Genomic DNA, 18751 nt, shown 5'->3' with positions numbered 1-18751 from the left:
AAAAATACCAAAATATATCATGCATCATTTGGTGTACTCATATAATTTTCCATCTGGGCATGATCATGATACCTACAAAGTTTACTCAAATTGTAGATATTTACTATCTAATTTTAACTTTTAGATGGTTATAAATTCTATTACAATTAAAAGTGTCAGAAAAATTTTCTGACACTTGAAAGTAAGGCAAAACTTTGGGCAACACACCTTTAATGTCCTACAGGGTCAATGGCCACCTGAGGATTGTGTAGGTAGGCTGTCTAGAAGAACTTTATGTGAAAATGGAAATGTTGCCCAGTATGGTGGCCATTAGGCAAGTGCAGCCACAGAGCATGTAGAAAGTGAATAGTGTGACTGAGAGACTAAAATTTTTGTTATATTTAATTTTAATTAAGTTGAAGTTTAAATAGACACATTTAAAAAACTAGTGGCTACCTTACCAGACAGCACAGGCCCAGAAGAGTATACTGCTTAGTCTCACTTTTTGTCTTAATTAAAAGCCCTAGCTTTAGTAAAATTACTTAATTGTAGAATTTTTCTATTAAATATGCAAACCCTTTTTCCCAGTGGGACAAATAACTTCAAGTATTTATGGTCTGTTTGGGTATTAGCAAGTTTCAAAATCTGACTCAGTAATTTTATCCTAACATACTAAATTGCCTAAATATAAATATTTATCATATTTTCTCTGCAGCAGTGATAAATCGAGTTCCCTTATTCATCAATAAGTTATGTGAAGTTGTTTACACATGTGCATTTCATATTTGCCAGAGTCGTGATTTGCAAATTAGACCTCAGTAGTTTTGGAGGTGACCCCCAATAGTCCTTAAAATTAATTCATAAAATTATTTTTGAGATTTTTCAGAAGTCTCAGAAATCACAAATATTTGTTATTTTACTTTATAAAAGTAAAAAAGAGAGAGAGAGAAAAGATGCAAGAAACAATTAGGTTTTTCTGGCGGCTCCACAGTTAGTCATTAGTACAATACTATTGTAAGAGCTACAGGGAAGAATTGTATAAGCAGGAGAGAGGCTCAGACTTCCTTAGGCTAATTTGCATAAGTAAAAAATAATTAATACAAATATTTCAGAAATTATATGCTCTTTTGGAATGGCCTGGACACTCTTCAGTGCCTTCCATAATATGTTCTTACCCTCGGGGAAAGCATTGGTCAAACCATTATGAGAACCTATTAGAAAACTTTACTCCCCTCTATTCTGACATCATTGATTATTGTTATAAATTAATCACCATCAGTTTCATCAACAATTCTGTTTGTTGATGCTGCCTGAGAACTCTGCTATAAACTGTAGGCTAAAACTGGTGTTTTCAACATAGTACAGTCCCAGAGCCTTAGAGTCCCAGAGTAAAAAAGCACCAAGTACTCTTCAAAGAGTCGACTCCTGGGGAGATCTTCTACATTCACATGCCTTGGACAACTTTCAGGCTGTACCAGTGGATTAAGTTAGGATTTGCTGGATTCTTTTGAGTCCAGAAGCAGACATATTACATGAAATCAGGGGTTTATCATCAGAACTGAATGAGCTCACGAGGAATATTTTGTGATTAGTTGTCTGGAATATGGTTGGCATTATTTTAACATCCTACATTTTAATAAATGTGTCAGGAAACCCTCTCTCTTTCTTCTTAAACTATTTCTAATCATAACCTTAGAAGATTATTAAATTAATGTTCTAAATGATATCTGACTCTCTCTGACCCAGTAGGAATTCAGAAGCAAATATTTTAACTACATCTCTTTACTTTCCATGGCAATAGGTTATTTGCATAGGATCAATATCGATGTGTCCCCATTCTTACTAGGATGTAACTGCACAAATCAATGCTTCAGCAAAGTCTATGCTTGGAGTGTCATATCTGAGAAGGATTCTTATGTAATGTAATCAAGTTTGGCAGCTCATCATTAAGGAACATATATGGACTGGATGTTCATAAAGCTGGTCTAGTACCTAAGTCCCTGCCTACAGGCAGTAAAAAGGTTACTTCCAAAAGGTTAGGTACAATAGCAAATTTGAGGAAGCTCTAGAAGGGAAGATTTCATCTAAATTTATAGGAATAGCAGATAAAAGCTAGTAGAGAGAGTGCTTTTGAGTTGGTTTCCCAGACCTAGGATAGAAGAGGTACTAAAAGAGAATTTAAAAGTCCAACTCCAGACAATGAAAATTTCCAGACAGAAGTTAATTTTGTGATCTTAGTGATTAATAATACAGTGAGACCCTAGATTCACAGAGCAAACTGCAAGAAGTCTATTTGGTTAATTAACACTCTTGATGCACCCGTGGAAAGAATCAGGTCAAACCTGTGCTCCCCTAAGACTTCACTTATAGAACAAACAGGTGATGGGCTGGATTTGGCACAAAAACATAGTTGGTCAATCCCTGATCTAGACTGCAGAAATAAGGCAAAAAGAGGGGCGGAAAGTACTTTGAGTAACACATGGGGACAAAGAGCATCCAAGGATTCTCTAAGAGAGATACTTAGTTCATCTCATTGCTTATTATTGATTAAAAGTCCCAGATTTAGTGAAGTTACTTGTTAACTTGTAGGCTTTTGTCCTGTAGAAATGCAAATAATTTTTGCCGGATGGAACAGGTAACCCCAAAGAGTAACCTTTTATTTTTTAAGACTTTTTAAAATTTATTTATTTATTTATTTATTTATTTATTTATTTATTTACTTATTTATTCATGAGAGACACATACAGAACAAGGCAGAGACACAGGCAGAGGGAGAAGCAGGCTCCCTGCAGGGGGCCGGATGCGGGACTTGATCCCAGGACCCCAGGATCATGACCTGAGCCAAAGGCAGACACTCAACCACTGAGCCACCCAGGCGCCCCAAGATTAATCTTTTTTTAAAAGAAATCCACAATATTATCCTAACACTTCTTTTTAAAGTTGCCTATATATATGAGATATATGTCTCATATACAATAAGTGTTTTATTGTCTATATATTTTATATATATTATATGTGCTTTTCAAACTGTTCATTATATCTGAGTGATATCCTTCATTAGTTAATGAATTAAAGAAAATTTTTTCACATGTTCATTTTCTATTTGCCTAAGAGTTACGATTTTACATTTTGAAATTGCACCTTCACAAACTATATGCTGATATAATAAAGCCCGGGTGCAAATCGTAAGACGAGATCCTCCTTTCATATCTGGCACAACAGGACCTGACCACTGGGAACTTCAGGATCGTCATCTCTAAAGGGGAGGTAGTGGACCAAGATTTCAAAAGTCCCTTCCAAATTTCACCTTAAACATTCTAAAACTGAAAGTTTAAACACATTAACGGAGGCAGAGTATTATTGAGAGAAAGAAATCTTAACATTCTGAAAAGGACTCAAACAGACTGAGATTACACTAAGGTTTTTTTATTGCGGTGACAACTAAAGGAATCTATTCAAAATGAAAAAGCACCATTCAAGTGATCCACTTTGCCAGGAGCAATTGCTCTTTAATTGAGCCATTTGTCCTTAAGATAGATAACTTTTGACATACACATAGAATGATACGAGATTTATATCTTTCCTCGAGTATTTTTTTGTCAAGGCATAAAATAGGGTCATTTTTTTTCAGAGAGCAATGCTCAGATAGTAAGTCTCCACACCCTTTTCACACCAAGTGCAAAGCTCCTGTGGATCTCAGATGGAATTTTGATCCAGTTTGACTTTACACAAGTGGAAACTTGTAAATGACTAAAATTTTTCCAAAAGAGCACTAGAATGGTCTGTTAAGGGTCATGACAAATTTTAATACCCAGGGATCCCCTAATATTTTAAGGCCTTTAAAAAATAATTTATAAAAGAAGTGAAAGACAGGACTATAATTAAAACAACATAGATAAAAGTATAACACCTACAATAGTCACAACCTAGATGAATTATTTTGGGATTCCATCAATAATGGATTTGGTTGGTATTTGTTTACAGTGACTGGAATATTTTCTATATGAAGAAAATATAGGATATTGCAATATGGACCATCTAAAATCCAGTTATGAGTTAATTCTAACCTTGAACATGAGGCTTTACCTACAGGGCATGATAGCTACCAGAGTAGGCCCAGTAGAAATTTGGCCCTAGAACCAGAATCCTGGGGGCACCTGGGTGGCTCAGTGGTTGAGTATCTGTATTTAGCTCAGGTCTTGATCCCAGTGTCCTGGGATAGACTCCTGCATCAGGCTCCCCACAGGGAGTCTGCTTCTCCCTCTGCCTTTTTCTCTGCCTCTCTATATACATCTTTCATGAAGAAATAAATAAAATCTTTTTTTAAAAAAACCAGAATCATAGATTTATTATAAATCGATCATTTTTTGGTCATCGTGCAGATGTCATTGAACAGGAAAATTTCAACATCGTTCAGTTTAGAACACTTTTATCTAAACCCTTACACAGTACCCTCGGGTAAAAGCTGGAAAATGAACCTGGTTAGAAATAATCTCAATGAGGGGGATCCCTGGATGGCTCAGCGGTTTAGCAGCTACCTTCCGCCCAGGGCATGGTCCTGGAGTCTCGGGATCGAGTCCCACATCAGGCTCCCTGCATGGAGCCTGCTTCTCCCTCTGCCTGGGTCTCTGCCTCTCTTTCTCTGTGTGTGTGTGTGCGCGCGTGTGTGTGTTTCTCATGAATAAATAAATAAATAAAATCTTTTTTTTTTAAATTTTTTAATGAAAAAAAAGAAATAATGTCAATAGGATGCATGGATAAAAGTGAAATTTTTCAATGGGGGTCAAATGAGACTTAATAGCTCTTTCTAAGTCTAGACATTATTTTCTACCTTTTCTATATTCTACTAGTCTGGATTATATTGCCTTTTATATTGTATATAGCTAAATTGAACTATATGAGTTTGTGATACAAAAACATTTTTTCAATTGTGATCGAATGGACGTTAACTATATGATATTGATCTTTGTCATTTGTTGAGGCTTGTCTTATATTTTGTTAGTAAATTTTTATGTGTAAAAAGACTGTTTATGTATGCTTACAAAGAGTAACTTTATTGGTTACAATTTTCATATATGTCCATTAGATTGAAATTACAAATTGTATTGCTCCAATTTGCCAGCCTTATTAGTTTTTACCCAGTTTCTGAGTGAATTTTAGTACAATCTCACTATATATTTTGTTTATGTTACTTTAGGTTGTGTTATTAGATGCTTACAGGTTCGGGATAGATCTATCTTGCTGATGAATTGTATGTTTAATCATTATTTAACAGCCCTTTTAAATCTTAATTATGCCTTTTTTTTTTTAGAGTTAGAGAGGGGGAAGGGGCCGAGGGAGAGGGAGAATTTTAAGCAGGCTCCATGTCCAGCACAGAGCCCAATGCAGGGCTCAATCTCACAACCCTGAGATCATGACCTGAACTGAAATCAAGATTTGGATGCTCAACCAACTGAGCCACTCAGGTGACCCTTAATGATGCTTTCTGCTTTAATTTTTTTTTTTTATTTATTTATGATAGTCACAGAGAGAGAGAGAGAGAGAGAGAGGCAGAGACACAGGCGGAGGGAGAAGCAGGCTCCATGCACCGGGAGCCCGACGTGGGACTCGATCCTGGGTCTCCAGGATCGCGCCCTGGGCCAAAGGCAGGCGCCAAACCGCTGCGCCACCCAGGGATCCCTGCTTTCTGCTTTAAAATGTAATTCAGTAATAATCTGCCTTTTAGATATTTCCCTCACTTAGTAATATTAATTTATTAGTAAAATTCAATAGATTGCAATAAAGAAACCAAGACCTAAATAAAGTCATATTTTCAAGGATGCACAAATGGAGCAAGACAGAGCTACAGACAGATCTAAGTACTAGCAGTGCAAGAGCTCGTGAACTTGAATTCCACTTCCTGTCCTGACCCTCCTGACTTCGTTTTTATCCTCAGAAAGGGCCTTTGCTTTTTTTTCTGGTCCTGCCAATCTATCTGTGCCTGCCACATCCAATCTTGACATGTCAGGGACTTTCTTCCCCTACCCCTGCTTCTTTTCAACGTGTGCCTCTTTCATGCTTCTATTTTAGTTTAGTTTTCTATTTTGGGTTCTTCTAATAAAGTAGCTTCACCTACGTCTAGCTGGTAACACCTAGGATTAATGTTTTCCTTTGAAAGGACTGAGTGAAAATACTGTTGAACAATTTGCCACTATACCTAGTTGTATTGTCAATAGCAATAGGGGGGAAACACTTAAAAATCACCACATAGCTATTTTCCATATTACAAAGTAGAACACCTACATAGCAATTATATATAAATATATATAACATGCAATATATATATAGCAGTATATATCATATATATTATATATATATATATATATCATATACTGTTTTCCAAATATGTATACAGATATATAGACATATAGGTATTTGGAAAACATCTGGTTACTGTGTGCAAGTATATATTCTATGGCTGTGCACTCATGAGATGACAAAACTCCGAAGTGTTTGGACATAAGTTGCTCCAAGCATTAATAAACTACCTTCTTCATCAATGAACTCACTTCTTTGACTTGAGCCTGCATCCTGTGCTGTGCACTGTGAAGTGCCATGTTCATCTCACTGCACTTCTCAAGATGCTGTGTGTGAAGGCCAAGTCCAGTAAGCACAGTCCTGCCAGGGGACACACGCCAACCTCCTTGGAGGTGGTCCTCGCCGTCCTCTCCCTCCAGCATTCCCTGGGAGGAACAGCACCTTAATTAATCCCCATCAACCACCGTGTTGGTGGTTTCTGAGGAGACCCCCTCACAAATGTACCACAACTACACCTAAGAAGGCTCTTCATTGTCACTTGGTCTTTAGAAGATTCAGGAATAATGCTCTCTCTTTCTGCCATCTGTGGGAGTGGCTGTCTTTCTTCCCTCAATTGTGTGGTAGAGAATCACGACCAGACTTTAAGGAAAGAGACACAGGAGAATACAATGGCCCATACTGGTTTATTTGACTAGATAGTCAAAGGAATGAATTCATAAAGTTGCAACGACACTCTTTAAGTCACAATGGAAATTAAATTTGCTCCAGATATTCTCATGGACTCTTTGGATACATTACTTATTTTCTTCAAAACTCTGTAAAGTTTTATCAAGGGGGTAAAATGCTCAGGATTTCAAGACTTAAGACTGACCTAGCATGGATTTAAATTGCAGCATGAAGCCTGCACTCTTTCTGTTAATAATGCTGCTCATTACTTGGCTCTTTCCCTCAGATCCCTGAAGATCTGTCACTTTTTCAGGGAGTCTTCCAGACAACCACAACTAAAGAAACCACCAAGTCATTCTTTATCATACTACTCTCTTCTAATTTTCAAATTAGTACCTATTATATATACTCTGGTTTAATTTATAACAAGTTATAATGACTTTAAAAGAATTTAAATAATGGTGTACTTGGTTTATAATATTTGGTTTTTTTTATACAATATAATTTAATGGCAATTTTTTTTCTTTTTGCAACTTATTTTTTTTATTTTTTTATTTTTTTTATTTTTTTTTAAACATTTTTTTTAATTTTTTTATTTATTTATGATAGTCAGAGAGAGAGAGAGGCAGAGACACAGGCAGAGGGAGAAGCAGGCTCCATGCACCGGGAGCCTGATGTGGGATTCGATTCTGGGTCTCCAGGATCGCGCCCTGGGCCAAAGGTAGGCGCCAAACCGCTGCGCCACCCAGGGATCCCTAATATTTGGTTTTTGTTGCCTATTTCCCTCCACAAAATATGAAGCCCGTGAATAGTGGGACCTATCTTATTGACTGGTCTGGCTTTCATACCCAGCAACCAGTGAGGGATGGACAAATATCTAATAAATAAATATAATCCAAAAAAAATTAATGCTGTGTCCATAAAATCTTATAGTGTGATTCCAAAATGCAAACCATAATGATTACATGATATTTTGGGGGATAGCAAAGCTCATTTGCTGCTTAACCATCTATGAAATCATGATTAATATTTATCAACAGTTTCCTTGTGTTTAACTTCTAGGGTTTAACTTCTTCCCTATTAAATAAAAGACGTAAGTGGGAGGAAGCAAGAGTGTATGAGTGGTGTGTGTCCCATGTCCACATCAGTTATAATTGCATGAACCAGGAGGGATAATTCAAACAATGTTTTGGATAAAACCGCTTATCAGCAATCCACGGTACACCTTTCATTTTGCTAATTGGTCTTTTCCCCTAAAGGCTGAATCTCATTTATTTAAAAGCTTTCTGCTGTTCCTACAAACTTATTTCTTTTTAAGTAAAATCAATTGTGGAAACGAAACCTTCGCTCTAAAGAAATCTTATTCCCAAAATGACATGGATAGTAACTTCTCCCTTTTGCCAAACTCCAACAAAACATGAGCACGCTACTAACATGTTACTGATGTACTCCTGTTCCATTTCCTTTAATCCTTTCACTTCACAAGAAAAAAATCACAATTAGAGAATTCCAAGGAAAATTTCAAGGAAATTCTCAAGTTACATATAATTCCTATTCACTGTGGCTTGTATATGTGGCCAACAGGTCTGGTCTGTAAACACTCTTGTTAGTATTGTAATCCCCTTTTAGGGCAAATCAAAGACTCTCTGTCATTTCTTTCCATTTGCTTCTTTATCCCTTCAACAAACACTCAGTGCTTCCCACAGGGTTGAGCATTGGAAGTCAGCCCCCAGGTAATTTTTTGCATTTTCCGTGCATTCTACTAGAAGACATCTTTCCTTACTCAAAGCAGAAAACTAAAACAAACGTAAATTGAAATGACACAAGTTTTGCTGGTGGTCCTCTTCTGCTATTACATTAGCTCCCTCTGGGTGGTTTAATATTATAAAGGTTATCTTTTTTCAACTCTTTCTTAAATGTCTTCCTGAGTACCCACTTCACATGAGAATCCCTACTTCAGAAGATATCCTTTAGAGAAAAAAAGCACTGCTGAGGGTGAAATCAGGGTGTAACCAGATTTGCTATTTGCTGAGCCTCTTTTAAATAAAAATTTGTATGTTAAAATTAATCTTTTAGAAATATCTACCTTATTACTATCCAGGAAATCTAGATAATGTTGATATTCACCTGGATATCCTGGGAAGCCAGACTTTTCAAGGCCTAAGGAGATTATCCTCAGGAATAAAAATATCACCAGATAATCACTACTTTCACACTTTAACAAATTAGTTTTAGCTTTTGCCTTTTATTCTGCAGCTTAAGCCCAACTGGTTTGCCAGCAACTCTGGACTTCTGCCGAGCATTGTGTCCATCGTCTTCAGTTGGGTCTGGCCAGGGGACTTAATTTCAGGACTTAAATTCAGAAACAAAGTTCATGTACTACAAAGAGTATCAAATCCTGAATAGGATCTATCTTTCCCAGTTTTTTCTCCCCCATCATCACTGAATTCAATGAATCTTTAGACCCAACATATAATCAAATTATTTTTAGATTATTTATGGTAAGGCATGTATAATGAATATGGCATAAAACTAGAGTTTATGGCTGCAAATCACATGTTGGGCAAGAATTTTGAAAACTAAGTTTTAATTTGAAAGGACTGAGTCATCTTCCCAGACAGAGAATTACAGAAACTTCTTTTTTTAAGAGAAAAAGGAGAAAATTTATTAACAGAAAACTCAAGGAGTTATGTAGCATATTGCTATACCAACTAAAAATAAATGTAAATATTTTCTTTTGCTTCACAAAATACTTAGTCTATTACTACCTCCAGTCTGATTTCCCCAACTTTCTCTAGAAGACATTGTTTTCAAAAGAGATTTTCCCTGTTTAAGAAATATCATAGCGTAATATTAACATGCTATTTTTACATTATTGTATTCATTTGCATTTATAGATTTTGCAAATTAATTGCTACAACCCTTTGTAATCTGTTACATTAAAAAATATAGGTAGCATATTTATAAACATTCCATCAGAATGTTCAACTATAAAGAAGTATAGAACAATAAAATAAGACTCAATCCTTCCCTCCCTCTCTCATATCCTCTGTGCCTCTTTTTTGGTGACTAATGAAAAGTTGTAGGAGAATTATAGGTATATTTTCAAAAGTTTAATATTTAATTATACATCTCATTTGTGGTATTTCAGCGTGTCACATGCAAGTACTAGAAAGATATAATTTTTGAACTATTAAATATACTTTAAACTCTTTTAAAAATGCTTTTTGGGCAGCCCCGTGTGGCTCAGCGGTTTAGCCCCGCCTGCAGCCGGGGCGTGACCCTGGGGTCCTGGGATCAAGTCCCACCTCGGGCTCCTTGCAGGGAGCCTGCTTCTCCCTCTGCCTGTGTCTCTGCCTCTGTCTCTGTGTCTCTCATGAATAAATAAATAAAATCTTTAAAGAAAATGCTTTTCATTAAAGTCACATTTTTCAGGGTTGATGCCTTGCTATGAGTCTCAATTTGATCATTTTCTTTCCTGAAGTAAAGCTAATGCCACCGTCTATCTTAAAATTTCCCAGGAATTAACCTTGCATAGGACTCAACATTCCATTCATTTAGAGGTGCGCTTACCTATTTCATTTTGGTGTAAGACACCTAAATGCGACTTGGTTTCTAAGGCAATAATCTAACCTACCAACCTGACAAGACTTCCAAGTTTTTTCAAAGAGTTTTTAATGCATGAAACTGGCATCCAGGCCCCACAGAAGCATCAGCAGCGGATGGGTAAAATACTTAATGTCCCATTTTCTCTGTAGAGTGATCTTCACTGGGGTCTCCTGGCAGCAAATACCGCACGCGACCAGGTTTCTCCTTGAACAGGTCAGGGGCTCCTCGAGACTCGTTTTTTAAAAAATGTTTCCAAGTGTAATGTACCCACGGTAGTCTTGGGGGGAGCGCGGCCTGTGAGGCGGCCACCGAGAGGCGAGAGGCACCGGCTGCTGCGCGGGGCCCCCGGCCACCCCCGCCCCGAGCGTTGGGGTGCGCGCCCCGCGGATGCCGGGGAGCCCCTGCGCCACCCAGCTCCGGGACCCCGGCCGGGAGCCCACCAGCAGGTGCTCGGGGCCGCCCCAGCGCCCACCTGCACCCCCGCAGGACCCCACACATCCAGCGGCGCCCCGCGCACACCTGCCCCCCGCAGGACCCCGCACATCCAGCGTGCCCCTCACACACCTGCACCCCCGCAGGACCCCACACATCCAGCGCGCCCCGCGCACACCAGTACCCCCGCAGGACCCCACACATCCAGCGCGCCCCATGCACACCTGTCCCCTGCAGGATCCCGCACATCCACTGCGCCCCGTGCACACCTGTCCCCCAGCAGGACCCCGCACATCCAGCGCGCCCCGTGCATACCTGCCCCCCGCAGGACCCCGCACATCCAGCGTGCCCCGTGCACACCTGTCCCCCTGCAGGACCCAGCACATCCAGCGTGCCCCGCGCACACCTGTCCCCCAGCAGGACGCTGCACATCCAGCGCGCCCCACGCACACCTGCCCCCTGCAGGATCCCGCACATCCAGCGTGCCCCGTGCACACCTGTCCTCCTGCAGGACCCAGCACATCCAGCGTGCCCCGTGCACACCTGTACCCCCGCAGGACCCCGCACATCCAGCGCACCCCGCGCACACCTGTACCCCCGCGGGACCCTGCACATCCAGCGCACCCCGTGCACACCTGCCCCCCACAGGACCCCGCACATCCAGCACGCCCCGCGCACACCTGCCCCCAGCAGGACCCCGCACATCCAGCGCGCCCCGTGCACACCTGCCCCCCGCAGGACCCCGCACATCCAGGGTGCCCGTGCACACCTGCCCCCCGCAGGACCCCGCACATCCAGCGTGCCCCGTACACACCTGCCCCCCTCAGGACCCCACACATCCAGCGCGCCCCGTGCACACCTGCCCCCAGCAGGACCCCCCACATCCAGCGCGCCCCACGCACACCTGTACCCCCGCAGGACCCCACACATCCAGCGCGCCCCGTGCACACCTGCCCCCCGCAGGACCCCGCACATCCAGCGCGCCCCGCGCACACCTGCCCCCCGCAGGACCCCACACATCCAGCGCGCCCCGTGCACACCTGCCCCCAGCAGGACCCCGCACATCCAGCGTGCCCCGCTCACACCTGTCCCCCAGCAGGACGCTGCACATCCAGAGTGCCCCGCGCACACCTGCCCCCCCGCAGGACCCCGCACATCCAGCGCGCCCCGCGCACACCTGCCCCCAGCCCCCCGCAGGACCCTGCACACCTGCCCCCCCCCCGCAGGACCCCTTGCACGCCCCGCAGGGAGGGCAGCGGCTGCAGAGCGGGGCCGCCCCCCCCCCAGGGCCGCCTGCGGACGGGGCTGCGGGGTCCTGCTGCGGGGTCCTCCGAGGGGCACCCACCCGCCCGCTGAGCGCACCTGCGGCGTCGCAGTCCCGCCCGCCCCTGAGGGCTCGGAGGACCCAGCGGCCAGGGCACGGACAGCCGAGCACCGAGCACCGCGCGCCACGTCAAGGGCAAACAGCCAGCACGTACCTGCCTCGCGGGGGCGGGAGGACGGAGCGGCTCGGCCGGCGGCTCCCGGGGACTGCGGCGCTCGCGGCCTCGGCCTCGCCGGGCGGGCCTGCCTCTTGGCGGCCGCGCGGTCCTAGCGCCGCCTTCCCGCCCGTGGCCGCGCCCCCCCCCCCCCCCCCCCCCCCGCCTCCCACGCCCCCGCCTCCCCCGCGCCACGCGGGGGCTCCCACATCTTCCAACCCCGCGGCCCACCCGGGAAGGACCAGGGCCGATCCCGCCCGCTGATAGGATGGTGCTTCTGAGGATGTCAGAGCCAGAAGGCTGCTCCCGGGGAACCTGGGGGGCACATCTGCTGTCTTGACTCTATCTGTTCATTTTGCTTCTCTGCCTACGTGTGAAATGTAAAGGACACAAGAAGAGAGAAGCAGGGGATTTTTTTTTTTTCTAAAGTTTGGTGTCTCTCTTACCATTTGCACAGACTGTAAAGGCCCAAACACTCCACGGTTGATAGCATCTTGAGTTTGGAGACCTAAACTAAGATAAATGCAAAAAATAAAAATTAAAAAAAAAAAATGAAGAATTCCTGAAGCTTGTTCTCGGAGACGCATAGTGTGTAAGTGCCCCTCCGTATAAATACTGGCCTCTTTCTCTTTGTAGCCCCGATCTGCAACAAATTCATGCTTTTTTATGTAGTTGCTAACTGCCCCCTGCAACATAATATCTATGATGTCTATTCTGATGAAGTAGCCCTGGAGATCTCTCAGCACATAGTAGGCCCTCAGCAAATCTTAGTGGGAACAATAAACTGGACAGTATGCTGAGAAATTATACTACAGAAAGCAGGCACAGAAGTCAAGCCCTTAACTGATTAAATTCAACTAGCACATCCGCTGAGTAGCAATCATTTAAGGCCTGTGTTTACCTTTAAGAAGATTATAATTTAAAGGAAGAGAAAAGACACTAATATGTGTGTATATCCAACAGTTATGTATACACATACTAGTTGCCATAAGAGAATGAATAATATTAAGTCAGCATGTGCTGTAACCGATAAGGGTTTCTGTATTTTGCTATCATGTATATGGTACTGAGCCAGGGAATTGGGGCTGAGAAATCCCCCCTCTTCCCCAAGTATACAGTTATAGTTTGGTTGGTTTTAGGCAGGTTGATTTCAGAATGGTTAACTAGTAAGATTTGGTAGCAGAGTAAATACTGGTACTAATGCTAGTGAAGAGCAGAAGGGCAGGCAGGTGGTTTCTCAGGCTTGCGATCAAAGGCTCACAATGACAGGGAGTCAGCAGGAGGGTCCAGCATCCACCAAAAGATAGCTGCCTCCTGGAGCAGCAAGGGGGCTACTCTTACTTAGTGACCCAGGTCATTAGACCATATTGGTGAGTTAAGGCATCTAGGAGCAAGGTACCATGTACTGATAAGGCTGAGGCTCAGAGACTCAGATGCCAAGAGGAGAGAGGGAGAGAAGATCAAAGATCAAGATAAGACTGTCCCCAAGAATCACTCAAGGCAAGATTTTCACGTAGGAAAAGTACAGACCCAAGAGGTTCAGGGTCAGACTGAGGACATCAACAAGGGGACGCTGATGCTTCCTAAGGTCTAAGGACCCAGAGAGTCAAGTTAAGCCAGAGTAATTTTGTCTTAATGAAAAAAAGATTGCTTTGCTGAGTCCACCAATTGTGACTCACCTAGACATTTCATTTCTTCCACTTCTCAATTCAGCATGTTGTCTGAAATGAGGTTCTATTTTCAAAAGAGAAAGATGAGTAGCAGCAAAGGTGCTAACACACCATCCCGAAAGGCTGGTAAGTAGGCTGGATGCATGGAGTAGACATAGCAGATGAGTGGCTGTGGCTGGTATGAGAGGAAGAGAATGGCCTTCCATTACAGATGTCTTTGTAGCCACTAATTTTTATGGATGTTGGAAAGCCTCCTGGGGTACAATGCACTGTGTCCATGGCTGGGCCTCAGATATACCCTGACATGTCATCTGTGCCACAATACAGGTAGAGGGAGGAAGCTCAGGGGTAGTGAGAGACACATCACAATAAGATAGATAGATAGATAGATAGATAGATAGATAGATAGATAATAGAGATATCAAAAAGACTCAACACAAAAGCAATCTTGATCTAGTGGACATAAAGGAAAACAGAAAATGTATCTCTTCTCAATGTAGAGAATATAGAACACTTATTATATCTTCAAATATAGAACATTTATTAAAATTGATCATGCACCAGGTTATAAAGCAAGTTGCAAAAACTTCTAAAGAATCAATATCACACAGGGGCACCCAGGTGGCTCAGTTAGTTAAGCATCTGACTCTTGGTTTTGGCTCAGGCCCTGATCTCAGGGTCCTGAGATGCAGCCCAATGTCAAGCTCTGTTCTCAGCATGGAGTCTGCTTGAGAGTCTCTCTCCCTCTCCTTCTGCCCCTCATGTTCTTTCTCTAAAAAATAAATCTTTTTTAAAAAAAATGATAAAAAGTAGTAAAAAAGAATCAGTACTACACAGGCCATGTTCTTTGATCAGAATGCAGTTGTTTATGTCAGTTACAAAATAAGTAAAACATTCAGATACAGAGTGGACAAATAAAACCACACTTTTAAATAACTCATGGGTCAAAGACAAAATGAATGCAGGAATTTAAAAATAATTAGAGATGTATAATTATTAAAATACTACATATGAGGGGGATCCCTGGGGGGCTCAGCAGTTTAGCGCCTGCCTTTGGCCCAGGGAGTGAAAATTTAATATGGGATGGGATCGAGTCCCAGATCGGGCGCCCTGCATGGAGCCTGCCTCTCCCTCTGCCTGTGTCTCTGCTTCTCTCTCTTTCTGTATCTCTCATGAATAAATAAATAAAATTTAAAAAAAAATACTACATATGAGAGACTATGAAAGGATACTTAAATATATGGTCTTAAATCAGCAGATAAAAAGAAAATTAAGGTAAGAAGTAATAAATCCTAGAGAATACAACAATGAAATAGAAAACAAACCTATACTAGAGAGAAATATAAAACATCAAGAATCAACAAAGCCAAAAGGGCATTTTTGAAAGTGTTAATGAAATAGATAAATATTTGGCTAGAGTTGTTAAAAATAAAAGAGGGAAGGCACAAAACTCATTTAGAAATGCTTCTTAAAAGTGTTTTAATTTCTGAAAAATTAAACATACACCTATCACATAACCCAGCCATTTCACCCTCAGGTAACTGTCTAAAAAAGATGACAACTGTACAAGGTTTATATAAATTCTCAGAGAGCTTTAGTTGTACTAATGGAAAATGGGAAGCAACTCAAATGTCCATCAAGAGATAAATGGTTGAATCATGGCATATCTGTACAGCAAGATGCCACTCCACGATAATAAAGAATTAGCTATTGCTACATGCAACAACATATATAAATCTCAAAAGAATTATGCTGATTTGTCAAAAGCCAGATGAGGGTACATATTATGAATTCATTTATATAAACTACTGAAAGATGTGAATTAGTCAATGGGAGAGCCATCAGACACTGGTATGGAACTGACCAGGGGCAGCAGTCATGAGGGTAAGGAAAGCAGGATGGAAAATAGGAAGGTCTTGGACTAGACCTAAGAAATATAGCATGGCTGACACAGTTTTCTGGACCCATGAGGGGAGCCCTGCATCTTGAAGTCAAGTTCCTCCATTAGGGGGAGGTTCCTGCCATATGCCTGGGTAGGAGTGGCCTGTGGAAGCTGGCCTGGGCCCAAAATGCAGTGATGGATTTCAGAGCACAGTAGTCAGGACTATTAGTCAACTACTCTCCCAGCGCTAGAAGATCTGAGAAGTGCATTGCCCTGGCTGCCCCCTCACCAAATTAGACACCTCAAAGGTGTACAATCATATGTCACTTGTGCCTCAATAAAATTAGAAAAACAAGAAAGACACAATGGCAGACAGGGGTTAAATATAGCAAGAGAACACCATGAACAACTTTATGCCCATAGATTTGGAAAGTTGGAAATGGATGAATTCCTAGGAAAATTTAATCTACTGAAACTGATTCAAAAGAAACCAAATGTCTATTAATCCCAGCATTATGAAAGAAATTAAGAGAACAAGCACCCTACAATCAAGTGATCCTATTCGTGGGATGATACCCAAGAGACATGTATAAGAATGCTCATGGCAGCAATGTTGGTGTAATAAAAACTTGAAACATTTAAACAGTCATGAAAAGGAGACTAGGTAAACCAGCTGTGCTCTGTTTCCACAACAAATACTATACAGCAGTAAAAATGTATAATTGTAAACTATCACAACCAAATTTTAGAACATAGTATTAACTAAAAAAGTAAATCCCAAAAAACTAAACATGATGCATAAAGGTTTTGTAGAGATTAAAAATAGCAGGATTGAACTATATTGTTGAATCATACATGCAAATGTGACAAAACCACCTATTTTAAATAATAAGGAACTCATAATAAGGCTAGTGATCATTTCTAAGGTGGGGGGTGAAACACGACATGCCTTCTATTGGTAACGACCTAATTCTTGCATTTATGGGCAGCTGTTATATCATTATGCTTTTTTCCTTAATATGTATGTTCTATTAATCTCTTGTATGTAGCAAATAATACACCTCTTCTTAAAAGCAAAATAAAAGAAAGAAAAATCCTATTCCACACGGAGAAAACAAACTGTGCAGATATCAGGGCAGCAAGTTGGGAAAATAACATGGAATGAATGAGAAACAGGACAGCTACTGAGGCCAGATAGATGAGCGTGGTAGTGGGGGAGAAGCGTAGTTCGGGGCCACCTACATAGTACCTGTAGGGTCCTATCCCAGTCGACATCATCTCACCTTGTTGAGAAGATGGTCTTTGCAAACAGGCAAATGAATGTTGATTCATCATTTTATGACTGCAGATTTCCAAACAAGCATAACCTACAAGAAAGGCCTTTTAGATTATGCACAATCAATTCAGAATTCATGTATCAGTGGAATCTTCCAATTCCTCCTGAAGACCTGCTACATTTTAAGTTTGGAAACATCATTTAGTAGACCATGTCAGTTTCTTATTTCTTTTCACTTCAAAATATCATATAAAAATACTTTTCCCCCTGGTTACAAAAAGAAGTAATGTATAATTATTATAGAAAATGTGGAAATACAGGTAAGCACTAAATAGATTATAAAATTCACTATGATGCCAGGACTCAAGATTATGCCCTGTTTATTTTTTTATAAATCTATTTTTTATTGGTGTTCAATTTACCCACATGTAGAATAACACCCAGTGCTCATCCCCTCAAGTGCCCCCCTCAGTGCCCGTCACCCAGTCACCCCAACCCCCCGCCCTCCTCCCCTCCCACCACCCCTACTTCATTTCCCAGAGTTAGGAGTCTCTCATGTTCTGTCTCTCTTTCTGATATTTCCCACTCATTTTTCCTCCTTTCCCCTTTATTCCCTTTCACTATTTTTTATATTCCCCAAATGAATGAGACCATATAATGTTTGTCCTTCTCCGATTGACTTACTTCACTCAGCATAATACCCTCCAGTTCCATCCACGTTGAAGTAAATGGTGGGTATTTGTCGTTTCTAATGGCTGAGGAATATCCCATTGTATACATAGACCACATCTTCTTTATTCATCTTTCGGTGGACACCGAGGCTCCTTCCACAGTTTGTATGCCCTGTTTAAAGACTAGTGTACATACACATATACACATTGTATTTCACAAACTAGGAAATGTTGTAACTATCATTTTAAAGCCCATCGTTTCTCATATTACTCTTGTTAATAGTAATAACAAAAGTCAATTACTTTTGTTAATAATGTCATATTGTCTCTAACTCATTATATAATATTCAAATATAGGGGTAAACAAACTATGACCTATATGCCAAATCCAGCCTGCCTCAACTGTTTTTGTAAATAAAGTTTTATTGGAACACAGTCACGCTCATGGGTTTACAATCTGTGGCTACAACAGCAGAGTTGAGTAGTTGTGGCAGAGACTATACCATAGAACTATCTGGCCCTTTTCAGAGAAGGTGCCAATTCTTGCATAAAGACACACCTTTAATAGCCATAGACCATTCCGTTCTATGGATGGATCATAAATTAACTAACTTCTTTTGTACACATATGGGCTACTTTCAATTTTTTCAATTTTTTTCCTCTGCTGATTACCTGGACTTACAAATCTTTTTAGACATTCTAAAAATTAAATCACTGGATAAAAGCACATGTCCTATATAAGGCTTTTGAAGATACGGCCAAATTTTCTTCCAGAGCATTGCACCAACTGA

The 18751-nt window shown here is 41.3% G+C and overlaps 1 protein-coding gene across 1 annotated transcript in view; it reads right to left on the bottom strand.

Annotated features, from left to right (window-relative positions):
- The window catches only part of RAB27B (RAB27B, member RAS oncogene family), a 138352-nt gene extending 125876 nt beyond the window's left edge, over positions 1-12476 (bottom strand). The window contains exon 1 of the mRNA XM_041739911.1: positions 12462-12476. The gene's annotated coding sequence lies outside the window, so the exon portion shown is untranslated. The remainder of the gene's footprint in view (positions 1-12461) is intronic.
- Positions 12477-18751: the final 6275 nt, after the last annotated feature.

Source organism: Vulpes lagopus, chromosome 24 (assembly GCF_018345385.1).
Source record: "Vulpes lagopus strain Blue_001 chromosome 24, ASM1834538v1, whole genome shotgun sequence".
NCBI lineage: Eukaryota > Metazoa > Chordata > Mammalia > Carnivora > Canidae > Vulpes > Vulpes lagopus.
Note: the sequence above shows the minus strand (reverse complement) of the source record. Positions and strands in the feature narration are given on the sequence as shown.